Raw genomic sequence first — 24,279 nt, forward strand, 5'->3', positions numbered from 1 at the left:
AAGGTATTTAGAGGAGGGGGAAGTAGTTCAGAGCCATCGGCTGGATGTTCTTCATCTGGCCAAAAGTGAGGAGGGGGCAGAAGACCTACAGGTAGCTAAAGGGAAGCAGAAGAGAGCTGCTGGGAGCCAGCGGTGTGATGTGGAGGTAGCAAAGTGGTACACTGCAGTGTGTCAGGCAAAGTATTTTCTGGGAGCGTAGAGGAGGGTGAATGCCATTGAAGAGAGCACAGCTCATCTGACGTCATTGCCCTGCTGGTCCTTCCCGTACAAGAAAGATGAACTCCCCTGGGAATGACGGCAGAGGAGAGCTGCAGGGATTGCTGGGACATGGGAGATGGAGATGCACAATGACATCGGGAGTCCTTGATTTGCTTGGGCTAGAAGAGCAAGTGGAAGAAGAGCGGGGTGACTGCTGTGAATGCAGAAGCAGGAAATAGCATGAAGGGAGAAGAGTTACTAAGCTTGAAAAAAAGCGTACCGCCTGGCCCTGAGTAAATTGAAGCAGAAAACTGGAAGAAAACTCTTAATGCTGGGAAGATCTGGGTTCTGCAACAGCCTTCCAATGGGAATAAAGAAAGTAGAAAGCAACCAGCCAACCCCTTATTGCTTCGTAAGGCGTTCAGTAAGTTTATGGTGAGCCTGGAGATCTCTTCCAGTCTCTCCTTCCTCCAAATGAGGTGCCTCTTCAGGCATTGTCTTTCAAGATATGTCTTCCCTTTTTACATTTTCCTTGCTCTGCTGTCCTCTTGTTTGAAGGCCTGACCCCTTGCCGATCAAGTATTTGGATGGCCAGAAGTACTACGCTGCCAGGATTGCTTCACTTTTGTGAATTGTGCTTAAGGACTTGCTGACCCTTCCCGTTTTCTGACTCAAGTCAATTCTGACAGTCCCTTCTTGCTCCTAGATCCTACACTTCTGGTAGAGCCTTGTCTCTTTGTAGATGCTTAATGTCTTTTCTTCCCTTTCTTATTTCAAAGAAAGAGGTTTCAAAAGGAAAAACAACCAGCCCCCTCCACACACACACTGTCCCTCAGCCCCACCACCGCTGATTGCTCCTTGGGGAAGCCACCCTTCGCCACGTACTCAGAGAAGTCAGGGAGCTCATTGAGAAGGGCAGTCAAGCAGGGGCTGTTGGGAACTCTGGGGATATTGGGGACGGTGTCCTTGCAAGCTTTCCTGGGCATGGGATGCCTGCTCACGGGCTCTGCCAGTCCACAAAGCTCTGCCTGGGTTCTGCCGTGTGGCAGAGCTGCGATGGGGTGGTGGGGGCTGACGTCGGGGACACTGTCCTTGATGAGACGCATGCCATTGTCGGAGGGCTGCAACGGCTTCTTGGTGCTGCCGGGCAGGGTGTGGACCTCAGGGAGGCCCTACACCCAATGCTGAGCCGCATGGTGCCGGGGCTTCGCATCAACCACGGCCCATGGCCCTAGGCCCATCGGCTGGTGGGGCACCAGCGTCCCTGTCACCACCTGCTGTCCCCAGCCGTGGGCATGAAGCTCATGCCAGGCACCTCCAACTCCATCGGTATCCGTAGGGGGAACCTCTGTGTTGGGGGAAGCGAAGAGGGGTGATGGGCTGAGATATTGGCAGGCAGAGCTGGTTGGGGGCTTACCTGGAGGGCAGGAGCACCAGGACGAGCAGGAGCCTGGTGCTGTACTGCCTGTGGCAGTTGGGGAGTCTGGGGTTGGTTTGGGACAAACTGTGTTCTAGGGTGTCTGTCCCCACGGCAATCATTCCGCCAGCACTTGCTTCAGCCAGCCTTGCACTGGTTTGTTTTTTCATATCACAACAACTTCCCATCTCTGCGATTTCCCATCCTGCTGATGACTTCCTGTCCTCAACTAAACTTAATAAAAGACCCAAAGCCTCTCCATGGGACAACAGGGTAATGTGTGGGTCGCAAGCGCTAAGGTGTGCCTTGGAAACCTCTTCCTTGTTTTGCCAAATAAGGGAGAATACTCAAATGACCCTGTCACCAAAATCCGGGAATAAACCTCGTAACACCAATGTAGTGTTAAAAGGCAGGCATTCTTTATTGCAGCGCTGGATGCACGGGGGATAGCTCCACCCAACGTGCATGCCAGGTGATCACCAACACACAGGTTATGTAGCATCAAAACATACATATTCATCGTTTTTCTCAGAAAGGGCAGTCCTATGATAATCATTTCTTGGAATCCATTTCCATATTCTCCTCCCCGTCATGCATGCTGACTGATTTGAGTCGGTGGTCCTCAAGGGTCTCTGGTGGTCATCAGTGGTGTCGCACCCGTGTCCGCTGGGTGACCTCCTTCTTGCAGGCATGCACAGTATCCTTGCTGTGGGTGCACCTGTCCATAACGACTTACTTCATAAGATTAACATCTCCAAACCTATTGTTCAGTTTGGTAGGGACTGTACATGGGACATAGCAGCATTGTACCTTGCCATGGTCAGTGAGCTTCATTGCCTATTACCTTGGTTACAAACTAATTATCTCAACCTGATCCTATAGTTTCTGTTTCAGGGCCCCTATCCCACGGTTACAGTCCTGTTGGCAAGAGTCAGCTGGAAGCAAGGGACGTGGTCTCAGCAGCCCCACAAGAACTGGATGCTGTTGTCCTTCTCTCGCACCAAGCAGCATCCCTCTCTCCTGCGCACATCTCTGCGTGTCCCTCCTGACCTGCTGAGGATCAGCACCACCCTGCACCTTCATCTCCAAGGTGGGAACAAGGAGCAGATCTTCTCTGTCCACCTAACCTTTTTCTCTTTAGCCTGGGAAGGACCTGAAACGATCCTATGTTTAGGCATGTCCACCAGCAGTGGAAGATCAGTGCTGAGCAGAGCCGCTGCAGCTGCCTTGCCGTGCCGCTCAGAGGCAACCTTCCTTCCTGCTCCCATTCCCCAGCATCTCCTTGGCCTTCGGGCAGCTTTCAAAGCTCACAGGCAGGCAACGCCGAGCCATGGGAACGCCCCGCTCCTACTTTCTCCCTAATATTTCCACAGTGAGTAAATCTCCATCCTTTTAGGGCTCTCAAATCTATTATTTTTACATTTGCAGTGGATTCCCTGGCTGGCCCTGCTATTAATGAAAACCTCCAGGAAAGCTCCTCAAATACAGCTTTGACTTTCTGCCCAGGACCTGTGGACAAGGGGAAAAAAAAAAATAAAAAATAAGGCAACATTAATAAAGCAGGAGGTTTCTATTAAGTCTGAGGGACTGGACGCTCTGGCTTTCTTGGATGCTGAAATCCTCTAGTGCAAGCTAAATCTCATACACTTCATTTTCCCAATCTCTCCTTCAATATATTTTAAGAGAACATTGCTAGTAGCAGAGTAAATAATGCCCTAACTGCAAACGTGGGGTCTGCAGGGTGGTGTGGGGTCAGCCTATGGGCTGTGGCATTCTCCACTGTGCTCTGCTTGTGGTCTCAGCCCTCTCTCCGTAATCAGGGGGATGAGCTTGAAGAGGTTTTAATTAGCCGTGAATACAAATAACAAGCAATTCCTCGGAGGCTGGGGAAGGAGGTGGGTGAGCTAACGTTATGGAGGTGTGCACTGAGTCACAAAATAGGCAAATCAACGAGCTCTGTAACCAACACCACCTTGGTGTCAGCAAACCTCCCCCAGCCCTCTTTCCTGCTAGCAAGACGCGTTTCCCATCTGCCCACGAGGGAACTCTCCATTTGCAGGCTCTGCTGTCTTCTTTGCACAGCACCTGCTTTTTATACCTCTCAGCTCCTCCTAAAGATGCCGGGTTTCCTTGGTAAAAGCTGTTATCTGGGAGCGTGCACGCCAGCTTTCGCTGCAGAAGAAAAGGGAGCAAGTCCATGGGGTCCTGCGAGCCCAAGGTCAGGCTGGGAGATGACTTGACTTTGCTTTTATGCCTTTCACTGCTTCACAGAGCATGCTGAAGGTGAGCTAAATGCAGCATCGTCAGCGTGGGCAGGTGAGGGACCATCTTTGTGTCTTGTTTTGGCACCAACAGCTCGCACGCAGCCACCAGCCTGTGACGGATGCTGCCAGCACAGGCGCAAGGGTTGCTTTCCATTTGTGTGCTGGCACCTCTTTCACTCTGGATTGCTGTGCGTTGCTGGGGATGGGGCTGCTGTGCTTGCAGAAGACATGAGGACCAAACGGATTGTTGCCTGGGGCTGTTTTGGGGAGTAAATCTGAAGGGACTGTGCTAGCTAGAAAGACATAACCTTCCTTGGGAGCAGGAGCCTGCATGTTCTTCGCAGTCATTCACGCTGGTGGTTTTAACCCAGCAGGACCCTTAGGTGTTGCTATAACGCAAACACTGATGCTTTCTGATCGTGCCAGAGTACCAGAAGCACCTTTCTCCCGCCTGAAAAACGCCAGGCCAGTCCCAAGCTGCAGAGGCAGCAGAGTTCAGCCAACATCAGGCAGGAGCCTTGAGCTCAGAGCGTCCTGATGCTGACATACGCAGAACCAAAGCCCCCTGCAATAAGCAGTAAATGAGAGAAGGGGACGGCACCGATTCAAATTAATAACCTAGGTGCTAACCTAGGAAAATCTGGAGTTTTAAGGACAAGCAGATAGCTTCTCACAGTTTGTCTTACTCAGGTGATTATTCGGTTTAATTTTGAAAGGTACTCATCTTTTTGGACTAGAGTATGAATTTGTGTGGCCTTATATCTGAAATATCTTTTCTCCTCATGCTTTAGATAAAAGAATTGTTTATTGATGATTATGAAGAAGTTTTCAAAATCCAGTTGCCTAATGAGGAAGAAAGAAGAATGTTTTTTGAGGACTTAATTGTAAATCAAGCTGCTAAAGCTCCTGCATCAAAAAACAGTGCAGGTGAGGCTATTCTACTTATAAAACTTTGCTAACTGTAAGTTAATAGCTATACACTATTTGCTTTGGTGGTAATTTTCTAGCGATAATTTGTCATACGCTTGTATTTGAGTACCGTAAATTGACTAAAAGTTTCTGATTCAATTAAGCGTGGCGGCCATTGGAAGTGCTGCCTGTAGCACCACCGCCTAAGCCTCAACAGCTGACTGAGGAAGAAATCAACCAACTGGAGGAGCAGGAGGAGGACACATTGCGTGAACTTAGGATTTTCTTAAGGGATGTGACTCATAGACTTGCCATTGACAGACGTTTCAGAGCATTTACAAAGCCTGTTGACCCAGAGGAGGTAAGTTAGTGTTGATCTGTAATACCATTTTATCTGTCTCTGTTCATAATTTGTCTGCGTGTGTATTTCTCAGTGTCTGTGTGCTCTTTATATGAAGGTTTGTCTTTGTTTTTAGGACTGTACTATTCCAATTTTTCAGCAAGCAAGCAAGCAATGAATTTTGCTTTTACTTTGCTGACTCCTTGAGGCTGTCAAATGTCTGTTCTTTAAGTAATCAGTGAAAGCCCCAGGTTCCTTCTAAAATGTCTTTTAGAACTTCAGAATATTTCAGTTGGAAGGGCCCTACGATGACCATCTACTCCAACTGCCAGTCAGACCAAATGCCAACACAGTTTGCTCAGGCAAAGGCCTCGATGTGTGGGCATGTTACAGCAGTGAAAAGAGCAGAGGTCTCTTTCTTTACAAACAGCATCTATAGGACTGTTTTAATAAAGCCTAAAGCTCTTTGACTGACTGTCAATAGTTTCTGTAAGAACAGAAGTAGAAGCAGCAGTTTTTAAAATAAAGGTTGAGTCTGTTCTCCGTTTCAGCTGGGGCTCCTCAGTACAAGATCAACCCTAAGGGCTGTGTGGTTTCTTCTTCCACCCATACGCTTCTTATGTCTCTCTCTCTCATTTAATTCATTGAGTAAGTCTGGGTGTCTCTTCCCTTCTCTGCCCCGCACGTGCTTCTGACCTCCCTGCTGCTTTTTTTCCCCTCTTCAGGCCTGTCTCTTCAAAGCCAGTTGAAATAGCCCTTCTGTTTTCAAGAACCTAACTGGTTAATTTCCACATCTTTGGAGGTGCCATAAATATTTGGGGGTTTTAAGTCCTTTATTTGACTTTATTTAAAGAATTAATTTTGGTAGATACTGTGTTAAATCTCTGAGCACATACATTTCATTTGTAGGTACCTGATTATGACGCAGTTATTAAACAGCCCATGGACCTGTCGGCAATTCTCTCTAAGATTGACTTGCACCAGTACCTAACTGCAGGAGACTTTTTAAGAGACATCGATCTAATCTGTAGCAATGCTTTAGAGTACAACCCAGATAAAGATCCTGGAGGTGAGGATGTGTTTTTATCCCTAATTTGGAACAATTTGAAAGGTATAAATTGATAAATGTCATCTGTGGACAGTAGACCTGGGATCAGATCATTTTAAACATCAACAGAGAGCATTTCTTGCCAGGAAGTAAATGTTGTAGCATTAAACTACTTGGGCATGCAATTGTGATAGAAGCGTTGATCAGTAACTAGTGCTTTTGCTTTAATAATTAACTTTTATCTTGTTACGCTGAAAATATTCACTGAGATGACTTTTCAGAACCTACCTATGACAAGAGCAAAATCTTTCCAAGTAATCAAAGGATTTTGTTGGCTGTTAGAAAATACTCAGGTCTGACTGTAAAATTGCAGATCGTCTCATTAGGCACAGAGCTTGTACTTTGAGAGATACTGCGTATGCCATAGTGAGGGAAGAAATAGATGAAGACTTTGAACAACGCTGTGAAGAAATTCAAGAATCTCGTAAGAAAAGAGGTATGGTTTTTTGATACGAAGGATCTTAAGGCTTGTCTCAGGATTTGTAACCAACAACGCAAGACACAATTCTTTGCTATCTGTTCTTTATTGCAAGGTTGTAGCTCTTCAAAGTATGCTCCCTCTTACTACCGTGCAATGCCAAAGCAGAACTCCGTTCCTGGGTGTACGAAAACAGACCCAAAGTGTAATGAAAAAATGAAGATAGCAGCAGCACCTGTAGATGCCAGTACACCCCGCTCTAACAGTAAGTTGCATTTTATTCAGACTTCCTTGGAGAAGGTGCTAAAGTCACCGCTACCTTCTCTGTTCTTGTGACATAACAGGTTTCTCTGATGCCTGGTTCTTCATGCCAGAGGCGTTACGTTTTTTAATTTGTTTCAAAATGTGAGATAAATCCAGAGGTTGTTCATTCAATATGGTTCTGAAGTTCAAGTGCAGTGGTTGGTTTACATTGAAAGACACTGGCCCTGATGGCCCAACCGACATTTCATGGCTCCCAAGTTGCTACCTCTCGGAGGCAAAAATGTTGTCCATGGCAGTTTCTGAATACTCAACTAGTTTTTAGTTATACGAAACAGTATTTTTCCCTTCTCTGCCCTCAAACGTTGAACTCTGTGCCACCTCTTACTGTGATTTCCAGCCGAAGGGGGAAAGGGGAAAAATTAGGGAAGCAATAATAATAGACAGGGAGAGATCCTTATTTCCTCACTTTTCCTGTGAAAAGGACATGAAAGAACAAAGGGACTTGGATCTCATAGAGTTAAAACGCATGACGTGGTGTGAAGTTTCCTGGTCTCACTGGCATGACTGGGAATTTTGCCATTGCCTTCACCCACGTGCTTCGTGCTGCACTCCGTGAATACAAGGAACGGTGGGTTTTTCTGGAAGGCAAAAGTGCAAAGTTTGTTTTAAACAAGGTTAACTGCATCAGAAAGCATATGAGGTGTAAGTCTTTAGGGACAATTTTTTTCTCCGGCAAATATTCCCTTAAAATTGCATCTTTAATGCTGCCCAACGTGCGGTTAGGCTTTTGAAGTTTACAGCTTCATAATAGATTGGAAGAAGGGCTCATCTCCAAACACTCTTCTGTTGTTTATCTGTATTAGTTCACGTAGTAAGACAGTAAGCAACTTCACCTAATAACCTTCCTTTGCAGTGATACTTCTTATCTGAAGGAAGAATTTTCTGCTCATAAAATCTTGAAGCTGCTGATGGTTTTGTGAATGAAATTCTGTAGCTGGCTTTTTAAAATCTAATTGCAAATTGACCTCGTTAACTTGCAACTCTTTCTCGAGACATACGTAGGGAGACAGATGATAGTACTTGAGCTCCTTTGATCCTTTTCCTTGTTAAGTCAAGTAAGATGAGGATGCTGGATTTTGAAGGAAGAACTGGTTTTGGTAATGTTTTGGATTACTTTTTCTGATACCTCTTTGTAGATGTGTCAAAAAGAAAACGCAGAAAGAACAAAGGGTCTTCAAGTATCGCAACAAAGAGGAGGAATTTCCAGTTCAATACAGAGAATAAAGTTCCCGAAGACCAAAATGAAGTTGAGAGTGATGAAGAGACTCCAGAAAAAGGCTTTTCTAACATGGATCACGCTGAAGTTGAGTCCACACAGGATTCTTTTATGGAAGAAAATGAAAATGTACTTCAGGAACGACAGAAAAATGGGAATGAAAATACATCTGGGACAGAAAATGAGAGAGAGAGAGTTCTTGTGCCTAAATCTGCTTCTGAGAAGAGTATCATGCTTCCTGAACATTCAGGCCTAAGAGAGGAGAGTGAAATGCCAGATCACCAAACAGCAGAAAGTTCTGAAGACAGAGATTCAAACGGTAAGTGAAAGGTCAAACAGGTTATTTAGGTGGTTCTTCTTCCTGAGGATTACACTATTTGTTAGGTTTTAGCCTTCTTTAGTTCTGTTATTTCTGCAGTGTCTCTCCAAAATCAGCACACAGCGTTTCCTGCATAAGGATGCTGCCCCTCTAGTTACGCAAGCCAAACTCGTGTTTTTCTGCAGCTGCTGGTTTCTTGATTCTGCAGTTTGTTTTTCAAATGGTACCTAATTGCAAAACGATCGTTGACCTTCTTTTATTGTATGAGTATCGTCCCAGTCCTGAGCAGCGTAAGTTAAAAAGCTGTACTTCAAGCAGCATGGGCCCAGAGTCCCCTGCAGAATACAAGACTTAGGTCCTAATGTTTGCAATGGAAGATGTGTTTCCTTAACCTTAATTATTTTGGAGTGTTACCGAGCAGTGCTGTTAATGGCAATGTGACTCTATTTTTTTCCTGGTTTTACCCTGCCTTTTTCCTCTAGTGCTTTTTTTTTGTGTCTAATTGTTACGGAGCAGTGACTTTTGCCAGAAAGTAAGTGAAAGCCAAGCATTTCTCAGTGGAAAAATGGTAGAAATCCTGTCTCTGTCGTCGCAGAAAGCGACTGTATTCCAGGTACAGGATACTTCGCCGACACTGTGTTCCAGATAAACAGAAATGCTGACTTTAAGAAACTTGTGTCGTTCCAGATTCGTGGGTATGCCGTACGACTCGTGGGACACATTCTCAGGCAGAAGAGCAACAGGTGACGTGTGCCGATAAAGCCATGGAAATTCTCACACAGCCAGTGATTGTGGATTACTATGAGCTCAAAGTAAGTCTAATTTCAATTTTGTTAATACTGAAACAGGACGTTGCCTTGCTACGTGTGAATTAAGTCAGTTAACCAATGCCAATTAAAACAATTTATGGGAAGGATATAAAGCTTGTGAAAGAATTCAACCTGTAATGGACTCTGACTGCTGTGTTGCCGCAGCTGGTGTAGGCTGCTGTTCTTGATTTTGGTTCTCTTCCTCATCTTTAATTTAAAAGGGCTTGTTGAATTTGAAAATAGCCCACTAGCAGCCTGCTAGTACTGTTGGTTCCTAATGTCTTAACAGTTGTTACGATGGATTTGGGGGCTGGGTTTTGGGTTTTGCATGTTTTCAGTTATTAGGAACCTGAAAAGAACCTTTATTTCTAGCAGTGATGACTCGAAACCTGAAGTTAGGTTGACATAAAGCTCATCAAGGATAAAATACTAATACCTACTTTTCTGAAATTCTTTCAAAACCCAGTGTGAGAATTTTACATTCCTACAGTTCCAGTGTTATAAGGGTTTTCCAGTCCCTCGTAGAAGCCGCTATCCTAGGCTACAGTTGGGGAAAGGGTTAAAAATGGCCTAGCTGCAGGGGGTAAAGGAGATTCCTTTGCGTGGATTGCAGAGGGTAGAACAAGGGCCTCATCTTCAGGGGATATTGCAGTGAGGAAGTTAGGAAAATTGCTAGGTTGGAGTCCTGGAGGTTGGCCAAAGCAGAGGAGGCCTGCTCTTTACCTGCCCTGACGAGAGAGGGAGTATTACACGGCTGTTTCCCCTGTGTGGGGAGAAGCCAGGACAGGCTGTGATGATGGGCATCCCCCAGCGAGTCGTATTCTAGGCAGAGGCCCTCACTTGGTCTGTTCGGTGACCCCAAGGGCTCTCCTGCCTGCACCGCTGGGGGGGTCCCTCACCCTGGAGCTGGGCCTTGGGCTGAGCGATGGCCTCACAAGGAGCGGGGCCGGGCTGTTCCCCTGGCGCTGTGTTACTGGGGTGCCTCTGCCCACCCGTGCTTCCCCGCTGCCTTTTGTTTATGCAGATTAGCCTTTAATCGCATAACCCAACATTATAGGCAGTTCCCAGGCATGCCTATACATTTTGTAGGACGATGTCTAAGCCATAGGCATCCAGCTGTAGGAATACTATGAGTACGTTTGCAGGTGAGATTATTTCTTGGTCTAGGGGTTTTTTCTAGTTGTCTCAGTGGCGAATGCTGAAAGTATTGGTTTAAGTCTTTCTATACTCCTGTGTGTGAGTGTGCACAAAAACTGCCTTCAAATAAATGTAGGGCTCTGACAAATTAAAAATAAGTTGACAGGCTTTCTGTTACAATTTCTTTCTTAAACCTTTGAGAGGAAGAATGTGAAAAGTGACTCTGACAGACCAGACTAGTCGCCTGTCATTAAGCTTTAGGTCTTGTTACATCCATCTACGCTGGATCTGAGAACTATAAAATAGCTTCAGGGGTTTCATCTCAGATGCCCCAACTTAAAGCCAGATATGGGAAGCATACCACGAGGCCTCGCTCCACCAGCTTGGAGAACTGCAGGAAGCGAGGCGCTCTTTAAAACGAGCGATGAAGGAAAGGTGATTGAAATCCTCCTCGTCGGAAGGTCTGTCTTCTCACGGCCAGTTGTGCGGTGAACGTTGGGGATGACTTGTTCAAGGCTGTCTGAAGAGAAGACCGTCAGGATCGCCCAGCTCTGTGGCTCAGGGCTGACCCTCCAGCAGCGGGCGGCCACAGCTCTCGCTGTGTGGCACTGCAAGGGCATTGCGTGTGCGTCATTGCTCTCCTGTAGCCGCGTTCTTCACGCTTCTGTTATCATCTCCATCAGCTACTAATGGAAGTACCTCTTGGTAAAGTTAGTGTCAAGAAGTGAAAGAATCTGGTCTGTTTTCTGCCCTTTTCGGTGTGAGACTTAGTTTGGCGTACTCCTAATGAAACTTTGGGTTGGCTGAACAAACTGAACAAGCCCCCTCTCATGGGTATAGCTTTCCCCCTCACATAGGAAAGGTGATAGTACTCACCCTCCTTGCAGAAATGCCAATGTGAACAAGATCAACAGCCATAAAAAAGTGTATCTTGAGTTCCCTTTGGTTTCCCGGGGATAAATACCATCCTCTTGAAGGAAATCTTTTCATGTGCCTCTGAATGCAGTTATCAATGGAACAGAGAGAGGAAGAGAAACTCTCCTAACTAGATTTTAATCCCCGAACATGCAAAGTCAAGCTTGACTGCTCCTCTGAACCAACTTTTGAAATAAAAGATTTGGGGGTTTTTAATGAAACACTAAGTTTATCTGACAGGCTTTGCCGCAATAACTTTTTCAAAGGATATTAAGCTCAAGTTGTCCACAAGAAGAGTGTGGCAGAGGGGAGCTTTAGCTTTGCAAGTTGGGCTTTTTTTCTGAGAGCTCCTTCCTGGTGTACGTTACCTGCTGTTAGTTGCACCGCTATTGAATCAGGAGTGTTACAGAATAAACTTGCCTAAATGAGGCAGAAGTTCCTTCTTAACTCAATACATGTGGTTCGGATAAATACATTCTTATTTCCTTTTTTATTTTCCCTAGGATTTTTCCTCTGGCAAAATGGGATGTTTCAATGGACACTCTTTAAGATCAATGAGAAAAAACATGCCGCCCTGTTCAGACTCTAGCTTTGACAAAAGCATGGAAATATTAAGTGAAAACGTCAATCGAAGACACTTTACAAGGTATTGTATTTCCAGGTGTTCAATCTCTGTTCAATTTCTAGAATGAAAAGTGAAAGCATGCACGAGTCACATCACGATACACCTACAGCTAAAAATCTGCAGAGGGATACGATTATGTTAATACCAGTGCCAGTATCTTAGAACTGGAATCCCTCTTCTTAGTAAAAGTCTTCTGCTTGTATAAAAAACATGTGTATCTTCCCAACTCCTTTGAGATCTCTCCTCCGCTTTGATTACTGAGATGTTATTTGTGCTGTTGAGACTTCAAGGTTAGCAGGTTAGGAAATGTCTGTCCTTATGGAATTGTGCATACGGTATGCAGCAGACATCTGAATCCTTGTGGTCCACAGGCTTTTTTTTGCATGATGTGGAGCACCGGATTGTAAACTTGGTGAAGTTCCCCAGTCTTGAGGGGGAACTATACAATGCAATACGATATGATATGCTATAATACAAAAATTGTAATACAACAATTCTTTTCTCCTTTTCTCTGTCTTCTTTCTTAACGTAGGCAGTTGGCAAAGCCGAAATCAGACCCAAAAAAAGAAGAATAGAAAGAAGGTAAGTAGTGATAATTCCTTAGGATTCCTTTTTAGCCTGGTTTCTGAGAAGGATTGTCTTTGGTCACTCTATTGAACTTGGCTCCCAAAAAATCAGTGTTAAGTAAGGAGAAATATACCCAAATCTTAAAACACTTTCCCCCACCCCCACGACCCCCCGCCTTCTTCCCAGGCTCAATTTCACTCCTGATTTCTCTCCCTCCTTTCCCCCCACCAGCGGCACAGGGGGACGGGGAATGGGGGTTGTGATCAGTTCCTCACATGTCTCTGCCACTCCTTCCTCCTTAGAGGGAGTACTCCTCACACTCTTCCCCTGATCCAGCGTGGGGTCCCTCCTATGGGAGACAGTCCTCCACCACCGTCTCCAACACGAGTCCTTCCCACGGGGCACAGTCCTTCACGAACTGCTCCAGCGTGGGTCCCTTCCACGGGGTGCAGTCCTTCAGGAATAGACAGCTCCAGCGCGGGTCCCCCTGTAGCCCTGCCCCGCTACCAAAACTTTGCCATGCAAACCCAGGACATAGTGCAAGTAACGAACCTGTGGCAAAGGCTGCTGCGTGGTAAGTACTGGGCAGATGTTGTTTTAAAGCAGCAAGCGTTTGAGCTCTTTGATATTGGGGCGTTTATCTGGAGACATTTCTTATCTTCTAGAGCTTTTGTGTCACGATGCAGAAAATGAAAGTGATGTATGCTTAAACAGTGTACTAAAACTATGCATCTTAAGAAGAGACTTCCCACATAAACATTTTTTAAAAAAACAAACTATCAGATACGATTTTACATGAATGGAGTGAAAACACCTTCGAGAGACCTATTTCTTGTTTTCACTTTTCCAGAAAGAAGTAACTGGAATGAACTTGCCTCCTGCATGAAACAAAACCTGCGTGTTTGTTTTCATCAGCCTGGCTTTCTAGACTAATAAAAAGTTGCTATACAAGTCGTGCTTTTAACATAAGTCATTTAAGTTGAATGCTGTGGTCGTGACAATAACTTCTAATTCAGTATTTAAAGAAAAAATCCACGGCAGGTTTTTTTTACATTTTACTAGAATAACGGTGAAATAAAGGGAATAACATATGTTCTGTCTCAAAATATTTCATCCATTAACGTATTTTAGTCAACAGGACACTGAAGACTAGAGCTGATGCAAAAGCTGCAGAACAAGTCCATGAAGAAAATGGGGATTTGGAGGTCCGCCGAAGCTGCAGGCTTTGCCAAAGCCATTACACCACTACAAATCAATCTGTTTTATTTGACAAACTTATACCAAAGTGAGTGAGATTTTTGTCATCATCTTGCAAAGCTACTAAAATGAGCCTTACTAGCAAGCCTTTGTGCTATGGCATAGTATCAGCTAGCACCTTTCTCCTTCTTTTGACAACAGAAAAAGGTATTACTGTTCCTGGTAGCAAGAGCTAAATGTATTCAGTGGTTAGGCTGAGACTACATATAGGATATGGCCTTGTGATACCTGCTGGGCTCAGGTGCCCTCCACTGCAGAGTCCCACCAGGGTCGCACGGCTCGGAACTTGCAGGATGTTGTTAAGCAACCTCTGCTAACATTCCATTGCTGTTGGTCAGGTAGGGTGTCCTCCTCTGCCTCTGCCTCTGCCTCTGCCTGTGCCAGTATGTCCTGTAATTATTGTTAATACACTGATTTAGGTAACGTGTGGGCCTTTGTCCTTCGCAGCCAAGCTGTTTAACCCGAGTCTTTTGGAAATAGATGCTTGTGGCCGTTTAAGACTTCCAGGTTGGAGAGTGTGTGTGTGTGTGTGTGAGGATGTATTTGGGAAGTGCTTCACGTGTAAAGAGTTTGGGCACAGCCAATGTTTAAATTGGCCCCCGGTGTCTTCATTTTGTGATTGCCAGCTGCAGAGAGATCTTCATACTAGAGCACCTTCTATGTCCGGGCTGGGTGGGTTTATGTGTTGTCTTGTGAACCAAAACACTCACTTTACGGTGTGACTTTCAGGAGATTTAACTTGCCCTCTAAATCGATTTTCTTAGCATCAGAAGCGCCTTCATTTTTCATTAACTTTTCTTGCATGCTTATGAATATTTGTCTAATGCTCGGTTGAGTTGAGATACTGAGGAAAGTTGGATACAGCCAAAGTGACGTAGTCCTAGTGTTTCTGCCTGTCTGTCCATGGCTTAATGACCTTTGTGAAGCCCAAATTGACCTTGTTTTCTGAAAAGTTTGTGAACTGGAACAGGAGCGGGATGGGGTTTTTTCCAGCATATACAGTCATGGGAAATCAACATGAAACTTAAATTACAGTTAAGAGAAGAATAAGCAACCTGTTGTCTGAGGAAGGCTGTGAACTAAACATGACTTAATGCTATCACGCAGAGCAACTGAAGCGCTATTAAAAACCGCTATAATTTCTTTCTGTTACATTACTATGATCTTCAGAATTCTTTTTTCCTACTAAATTAGATTCTTTTTTTTTTTTTTTTTTTACTGTGTTGAGTGAGAGGGGAAAATAAACCCGAAAACAGTGTCTGCAAATCCTCAATCGCTTGTTCTTAACTCTCTCTCTAAAAAAGTAAACATTTGACCTGATTTTTAAGTAGTGTTAAAAAACTTGGTTAAGCGTCAACGACTCTTACTTTGTGCATACTCTATTAAAATGTCATGCTGATTATGTGTACTGTTTTAACTATTTTTGTTTGTACTTGCCTATCTTTGTTCTTACATGTCAACTTTTTGTCGTAGTACTGCAGAAGCAGTCTTGCAAAAAATGGATGACATGGAGAAGATGCGTAGACGGCGAATGATGGAAGACCTTGGGGTGTTCCACGATGTAGGAGATACTAATCTATTTTACTCTTTTTGTATAAGTAGTGTATTCCACATAGGGAAATTATTTAGTTGCGATTTTAATTTGGCTGAAATAACTTATTCCAAAGAATAGTGTAGTCTACAATAACATTTGGTTTTGCTCTCTAATTATAGTTTAACATCTTACTGTTATGGTCACGCTACAGATACACTCGAAGGGTGGGTGGAGGAAAAATCTTCAGAAGACATGAAAAAGCAGTACTATGCTGAAATACATGTCTTATACTACACTTTCTGAATGGCCTTCTGATTTTTGAATGGAGGCTCTTTACAAACAGCTGTTTCAGGGCTTGGGTTTTCACTGCAAATCTTACTAAAAACTGAATTCGTCGATGTCTGATTTATCTGTGTTTGGTTTTGTGCCAGCCTGGCCTGTGAGCTTAAGAAGTCCTCTGTCCCTAGATGAACTGAGGTTAAAATTATATACAGCAATCATATTTCCTCTTAGTTTTGCTCAATAAATTAAGTTCTACTGTCCTTTTGAATGACAGGCACTTCATTTTTTAAACATCTTCATAGCCTGCTTTCACAGGTTTTTGCTTAGATCTAAATTACTTTTTCTTTTTTTTTTAATGAAACCAGAATTGTCCATAGTACTTTGTACCTCATGTCTCAAATGCCCATATGTGGGTTTTGGGGTTTTTTTTTACCTGCTAGAAATTGCTTTTTCCTGGGTTCTTGGATTATTAACCTGTGATTAATTGATACACTCGGTTTTGTATTTAAGTATTTAACTATCACATGTACAAAACCCTATTTTAGAGCAGAAATTCTTGTTATCAATCCTGGGTGCCAGAATGATGTTCCTGTTCTCCTGTACCTTAATTTAATCTTTTGTGTACATGGAGTGCTTTGATAATGTTACTGTATAGGCACTAAATATGCCCATGTCAGGTTTTCTGCATGTTTGTGACTGATCCTTCTTGTTTCTTTTATTTAGGAGAACCTCGATATGTATGCACAAGGAAAGAAAGAAATCCAAAGAGCTGACAAAGAAATAGCTGATAATCAAGGTGGCATTGTAGGTTAGTTCTGGTTTAAATTTTTTTTACTATGCTCTAGCCAAGAGCCTTGTCTTAAACAATTGAGATGAGCTGAACTACTGAGTATTTTTCTTCTGTTAAAAGAATCTGTGTTGCTATTGACATTACAAGCCATAGTCACGGACTCTAGAGCTGCACTGTAGTGAGCTCAGAACAGGTATTCGGAGGAAAAAAAACCAGTGCTTGTCCAAAATGCTGACAGGATAAAAGGCAACAGATGGCTGTGGACGGGTGGGAATAGAGAGAAACGGACAGTATTCCTCAGAATGAGAAAGAGTGATCTTGCTGCAGCAGGAGCATGACAGTTTTCACGGTTTTGAGCAGCGCAGCAAGAATTTTCAGGAAGGCAGGCAGGCAGGCTGCCAGATGAGTATGGAAAGCTCCTCCAGAGTGTGACGATCAGCAGGGGAGAAGATAGTGGTGTTCATTTTTGTGTTTAGCAGGTAGTCGGTGGGAGCTGCTGTCTGGGCCTGTAATTAGGAGCTGTCATCCCGGCACTCAGTGGGAAATAAGATGAGGAATAAGGTGAAATTGTAAAAGGCCATATTAACTTTCTGTTTGAAGTGAGGGGGAAGAACCTCTAAGGTTTTAAGGAGAAGGATAGTTGTGATTAAGGCAGTCAGTCCAACAATCCTTGTAGGAGATTTCTGGATGGAAGAGAATGGGGCGAGACTGTACTTAAGGATAGAAAAGGATGCGGCAGTAGTTGAGCTGATCAGTGTTAGGTTTTGTGACAGACCTCCTCTGCACACTCGCTCAGAGAGACAGCGGCAGGAGGGGGAGCCCGCATAACACCCTGCCGGGCTACTCCCAAGGCCATCAGTCCATCAAAGCCCTATCTGCACAAGCCCGGAGGAGCGCGTGGGTGTGCAATGGCAGACACCCAGATCAAAGCGAGGAGGAACAGCCACCCTGTCTGGGCCTCTCCCAGGGCTGTCCGTCCCATCAGAGCTCTCAGCCCCAGCATCCGGGCGGGAAACCTATCTGGAGGATTCATCGGGGGCAGCTCTGCATATCACCTTTTGGACTAGGGGGTTACTGCCCAGCAGTGGGGCATTTTGTGGGATGCAGGGGAAAAGCAGTTCACGCAGGACTGAAGGGATCTTAAGGGCAGGAACACGGGAGGCGTTCCGGTGACTTTGTGAGGAACAAGAGTAGGAAAATAGAGGGGCAAGGGGATAAAACGGGCCAGTCACATGTAAATAGTTTGCTGGTCAGTACTGCCTGTGCCCTGCGTCTGGTCACCTGTCTGACCATCAGACTATCAGAACTTGAACGAGAGGGGATTTATGCAATCTCCAGCGCGGGCGTTATCTTGTATGTGTTACACAGCCTGTGTACGACTTAACGACTGGCAACGGAGACCTACAAAAAGGTTCAAGCTAGATGTCCAGGTGTTAATGAGCACTGGGGTGATCTTGTTGCTAATCCCGATCAGGCCAGCGAACAGTCCGTGGCCTGTTTTTAGGCCTGTTGTTCAGCCTGTCATTAGTTCAGACCTAGCCTGTGGCTCCCGGGTGCGTACCTCGGTGACCAGACCTCCTCGTAGAGCAGTGAGAGAACACCTGGAGCCACAGCAGGAGTCCAGCGAGAGGCTGACTTCAAGAAGCCCAGGTAGAGCAAGGCATTACCAAAAAGAAACGACCAAGTGTGCCGAGGACATTTGACTGGTAAGGGAGGACAGCTGACTCATTTGGAGATCTAGTTAGGAGAATATCAAGTCAAGGCTTGAATAAGAGCAGCTTTAATACAAGGTACGGGCAGTCTAGAGGGAGGAACTGTATGGCTTGGTTCAAGTGTGTGGATCTCGAGGTGTTGGGCAGGAGAGACTTGTAGAAAGTAATTAGAAATAGTATGTTGAAAGGGAAATAAGAGTATGGGGCAGTTCATTTGTGGTCAAAGTGATAACTCTGGAATTTTAAATTGGGAAAAAACTAAAATATACTTTTAGAATGAAACGTGTGCCAAGAAGGAGTGAGGAAGGTGTGTTAGTATAAAGAAAGTGAGTGGAACAAGGGGAAGGACTCGAGGAGCAGAAAAGCTCGTGCCTTCGTGACAGGAGTGTTGGAGAACCATGGACTGGGGATAGTAGTGATGCCAAAATAATTTTTCACTTTTCCATGTGCTGTCTACGTTATCTTGTGTAACTTATCTTGCATTCAGAAAGCAGTGTGACATTTTAGGGGGAAGAAATAAAGCTTAGTGCTTTCCAAGGAATCAAGCGTACTTAATTTTAGTGAGCAGGGAGGTGAACAGAGCATGTACATTCCTCACCCGGTGTGTAGCTATTAATGTGAGAGGGTGTTACTAGGAACCTGCTAGGTAATTATACTCTGGGTTTTGCATTCTTACCATCCTTCATGAAAAAAACATGAAGTTACTTTGCAGAAGCTAGTGGCATAAACTGTATGCATTTGACATTATTTTCTGATTGGGGAAGTTCAAACCTGAGACTTGCCCATTATTGCTCACGTAATCTGTGGCAGAGCTAGGGCTTGGAGCTAGCTTACCATGCTTAGTCTTACCACTATAGAATATTAAAAACATTTCCTTGAAACGCTTTCTCAAAATAACAAGAAATGACTTTCTGAAATAGCGGTTTTCATAGGAGCTGCCTCTTAGCTAAGCAAGATGGCAGAATTGGTGTTAGTAAGGCTGATGAGAAGTCACCCAGCAATTTCAGCGAGCACAGAACAGTATCTATATGTATGCTCCTCTGTGTTTTGTAATTTCTGGAACGTCTCTTGCATAAATTGGTCGTAAGGTTTTGCCAGTTTTCAGATCTATCGTCATTAACATGAAGGTAATAGTAAAACCTATAGGCATCTGTGGAGTGCATTTTGAATTTAGTATCATTTGCAACAGTACTTAAACAGTTTAACGTTATGTCAATGTACAGTAGTTTCATCAGAAGAAAATGAAGAGAAAGATGATGGTGAAGACACTCGAAAGCGTTATGACTTTCGACAGAGGAAAACCGTTGAGCGCTATCAAGCTCCATTGGAAAGTAGGTTATATGCACAGTTTCTCTTAAGACCTAATTCCTTGCATAGACGATTTTTTTTAATGAAATATATACCCACTCAACTTCTATTTAAATTTCTTACCTTCATTCTGCAAGTAAATTTTATTAAATGCATGTAGCCTGTGCACGTTATATTCCTTTGCCATTTGGCATACTTGTTGTTGTTTTTCAATAAAAAAAAGGCCTGTGTATCCTTGAAAGAATAGTAATTAAGCAGACTTGATAATCTTACTCTTGTGGCTTTCAGTTCTCCTTAAAACACAAGTGTGTGTTTTTTCCCTTCTACTGTGCACTGATTTAAAAAAAAAAAAAAAAATCCCCCCCCCCCCCCCAAATCACTTGAAACTTCCCCTGAAATTTTGTACCTCCTCCACTATCCTGCTTTCTCTTAACCTTGTTTGTAACATTATTCTAAATTCTTTGCTTTCAACAGAACCAAGACAACGTAAGAGAGATTTTTCGGGCCGGTCTTCACCTGTCAGACAGAGATACTCATTTAGAAGTGCTCAGTCAGAAGGCTCTTGCTGCAAAAGAGCTAACAGGTTGGTATATGGTTAGTGATAGTTCTTACTTATCAATAGTGCTGTTGCTCACATGACTGAATAATGCTTTCAAGGGTGTTTGGATTGGTGGTAATTACAGATTAATAGTGTGATTATCGCTGTGGTAGTCCGAGGGTATAAAGAAAACAACTATTGAGAGTGTAAACTGTACTTTTTATATTAGCCATTAGGTATTTTAAAATGCAGTATTGGTGGTCACTGATAAGGTAATTCCGGAGGTTGTGCTGAGATTACGTAGCTGCAATTCTTTTGTTCTTGAACCGAAGCCAGAATCTCTCTCTGAAAATCTGAGACTCATCCTGAAGAATACCAATTATTTTCTTAAAACTGAAGATAATTTAGTTAGAGGGAGAACCTGCGTGGAAGTTTTAATGGATTTGGTTTGGGTTTTTTTTTTTAATCAGTCAAATAGTGATTCTGGTTTCTGTCTGAAATCAGCTAATGATTCTGTATGAAACTATCCTTAAACAAGAAAAATGCTAAATGAAATTATAAATTATGAATTACAGTAGTAATGACAAAGAGGTTTTGGATCCTGTAAGCAGTTAGAGCGTGCAGAATGCTGTCTCTTGCTAGATATGAGCACTTTGTTCAGCGTCTTTGAAAGCAGATAGTTATGGAAGGAAAGGTTTTTGAAGCCAAATTTGTAAACAAGTTAAAAAGGTTTATGTTTCACAGAGTGGATATATAATGCTAAGTGAAACTCCATTTATGTGTGTGTGTGAGAGAGAGACTGGACAAAATGAGTAATTTATTTTATGAAATTTCTTTTAAAAATAGTTAAACATTTTACCTTCCTCAGAAAAATTAAATTTTACTGTCACAAGGAAAATCATGTCATATACTTTGAAATCAGATTCAAAAGGAGTACAATGATCTGGAAACTTAATAGATCTCAAAGTAAATTCTGAGACAGAATTCACTTAAGTTTTGATACTATTTAGCGTGTACTTTAATGTTTTACTTGTTTGTTTAAATGTTTGCAGACGGAGACACGCAGTCCACAACACAGATTCCACATCCCCTTCATCCACATCTGATGACGAAGAGCGTTTTGAGAGACATAGGAAGCGCAGCCATAACAGAAATTTAAGAAGGTTAATGAAATTGGAGAATAGGGGAGGGAGAAATCTATTTGGGGGGAGTTTGCATCTGCCTGACTGTGAAGTGTTAGCCACTTTCTCTTGTACAATTTCTAAAAACTATTTTAATAACAATCTAATAAATAAGTTTTCAGCCCAATGTCTCTCAGACATGTGTGTCTTCTGGCACATGGATCCCAAAGTCCTTGGGAAGGACCAGCAGTAGTGGCCAGCCTTTATAATGTTAATCCACACTGAACTAAGTAGCCCCTTGGGCTGTAAGTCTTTGAATGTAGACGCGAAAAAATCTTTGAAAGATGTCAGTGTGTTTTGAGGAGTTCTTCCGTCACGCAAATCAAGGTCAGGTCACGGTCTCCACATATGGAGTAAGTTGTTTGAAGCTTGCATTCCTCTATATGCTGTGTGGTCTGGCATGGATATTTAGAAGTGCTAAGAGTTATTAAAATAATTAACGCAGTTTAATGTCCGGAGTGACCATTTTCCTTTTTTTACTCACGGACATTAAATGTAAACCAACTTGAACAAATATTTCATTATTTAGGAAGTTTATCTCATTTCTAAGGTCTTCTGCATTCACTTGCCATCGTTATAAAAGCAAAAAGCTAGCTGCATCCCAAGTTAGAAAGTGCCTTTCTCTTTCTCCTTAATTCAAATCAGGTGTCTTCCACTAAACTTTCGAAAAGATGAGCTAAAGGGAATTCCCAAGGATCGAATGACAATTGGAGCAAGTCTGGCTGATGTTGATCCAATGCAAATAGATTGTTCAGTAAGTAATTTTAGTTCATTGTGTCCGTGAGATGTTTCCAGTGTTTCTGAAAGCTTTCAATAACGTGCTGTCTACAGCTACCTTGGTTTACAGTTTTCTCTCCAGCAATTTGAAAATTGCCCCGAACATTTCCTTTGTGCTGACATGTACTTTCTGATGGAACCTCATCAAGGTTGCAGCTTTCTTTAACGTATAAAACGTGTTCCGCTGACTTTATTTTTAGGTGCGATTTGATGGTGTGGGTGGTCTTTCTGACCACATTTCAGCTTTAAAAGAGATGGTCGTTTTTCCACTGCTTTACCCAGAAGTCTTTGAGAGATTCAAAATTCAACCTCCAAGGTAACAGATATTGTTTAAAACTATGAATTCTAATTCACCCATTTTCAGGAGAATATTCAACTGAGGTATCAATATGTTTCCACGCTTCAGAATTTTCAGCAATGTTGATGGGGCTTTTTTGGCAGTAGTAAAAAGCAATTTCTTAACAATGGAGAGAATCGAGAATATATGTAGGTTCAAAGACGTACCGTGTGGTGAGAGTATACTTTAAAAGTGTCTTGCCTTTAAAAGGTGGGGCTGAGTCATTTTTGGTTTGAGTTCGATGGCCACGTCCGCTTGATTAGTTTATAAGCAAGAAGGAATCATCTACTGGTAGTCAACTGTAATTTGTTGCTTGGAAGTCCAGTTGTCTCTCCCACCAACTGTCTTTTTTGTTCAAGTGATCAGGGATACGTTTTAGAATTGACAGGACTTGCAACTAGAACCTTGCCGTGTTTGTCGTGCTTGGGCTAAAGTAAGGATCTGACCACTTTTTACACAGCTAAATTAGTTCTGCGTTATGACATTATTAGAGATTTAATTGTTAGCTTTATATATTCTTGATCAGCGCAGTTCAATTATGGTATAGTGAAATATGACTTTAAATTCTTTGCTTTCGGTAACTTTAAAAGTATTACAAATAATGAAAAGACAATATTCCAGTGGGTTTGCTTCTTTATTCATTGAAATTCTTTTTGAAACAGCAGTGTATTGGCTTTTCTAGTTGATGGCTGTATTTATCTGGAAATGCAGAATACTCTCCCAGGTTTAGAGACTTCACCTCATTTATCATCAGCAATGGATGGCCTGGGAGACCAAATCCAGTAACTTCAAGCTTTTTAAGGGAGAATGAAATGCTTTACTAGCAAATCTTGCCTTTTGTGAAAACAAGCATTTACATGCAGCGTATCATAAGTTAGCCAAGTCTCAGATTCTGCGCTCAAGTTTGTTCTGGTTTGGCTCCACTGTGCTGTAACCACCCCTGGTAGTTTGTCAGCAGTTTTGGAAGTGCCCTTCCGGGACACTAGGATCTTTTCTCGAGGTTTGTACGTCTCCATTATCCTCTTTATTTGTTGCGTTTACTGCCTTGTTGAATTGTGTAGGAACACAAAACTTCCATCTCTTTTCACTTTTCTCACACTTCAGCTGTTACCGCGATCTTATACACAAAGTGTTTTGGTTAGGAGAGAAGAGGGGTGTGGTTTAGGGATGAGGACTGTAATAGATACTTTTCCATCATATATGAATCTTTTCTTCTTTTTCTTTCTTTCTTTTTTTTTTTTTTTTTTTTTTTTAATAATTGCAGAGGCTGTCTATTCTATGGTCCGCCAGGGACTGGAAAAAGACACTGGTTGCTCGTGCGCTTGCTAATGAATGCAGCCAAGGTGAGAGGAGAATAGCCTTTTTTATGCGAAAAGGTGCCGACTGCCTGAGTAAATGGGCGGGGGAATCTGAACGACAGCTTCGGTTATTATTTGATCAGGTAAGGTTGAAACGTGCTGTGTGTTCTGTCCGAGTGGTAACTGTAATCTTCTGTGGTCAGTATTTTTAAGAACAACTCACTCCTTTTTGGTTTTTGTCAGTCTTTTCCACTGACATGGGTTTGTTAGTGTTTCCTTTTTCAGTGGGTTTTTTACGGGCTTGAAATCTTGAGATGTATTAGGGAACAAGATTAATTAAAACGAGAAAACCTCGCAAAGCAAACCCCTGCTACCCACCTCAGAAAAACCCCACAAAACCCCCAAAATAACCATCAACAAAAAAACCCACCAAACCCAAACCAAAACAGCCACAAAAAGGGTTTCAGAGAGGCAAGAGATGGATGGTGGCTTTAGATCCAGGAAAAACAATTTGCAGGCTGACAGGCATAGTCATTAAAATGCAGGATTACAGAGCAGTTAAAGTCAAACCCAGTGTTGGCAACTTGGGCAAAAGAGAGACTGTGGGGGGCAGATCCGGTACTGAATATAATACCATTAAGAGGATTTCCACAAGTAGTTAGTTCTGTAATTAGTTTTGGTTTCACTGTGGACCAGCCA

This window comes from Grus americana, unplaced genomic scaffold (genome assembly GCF_028858705.1).
Source record: "Grus americana isolate bGruAme1 unplaced genomic scaffold, bGruAme1.mat scaffold_83, whole genome shotgun sequence".
Lineage (NCBI taxonomy): Eukaryota > Metazoa > Chordata > Aves > Gruiformes > Gruidae > Grus > Grus americana.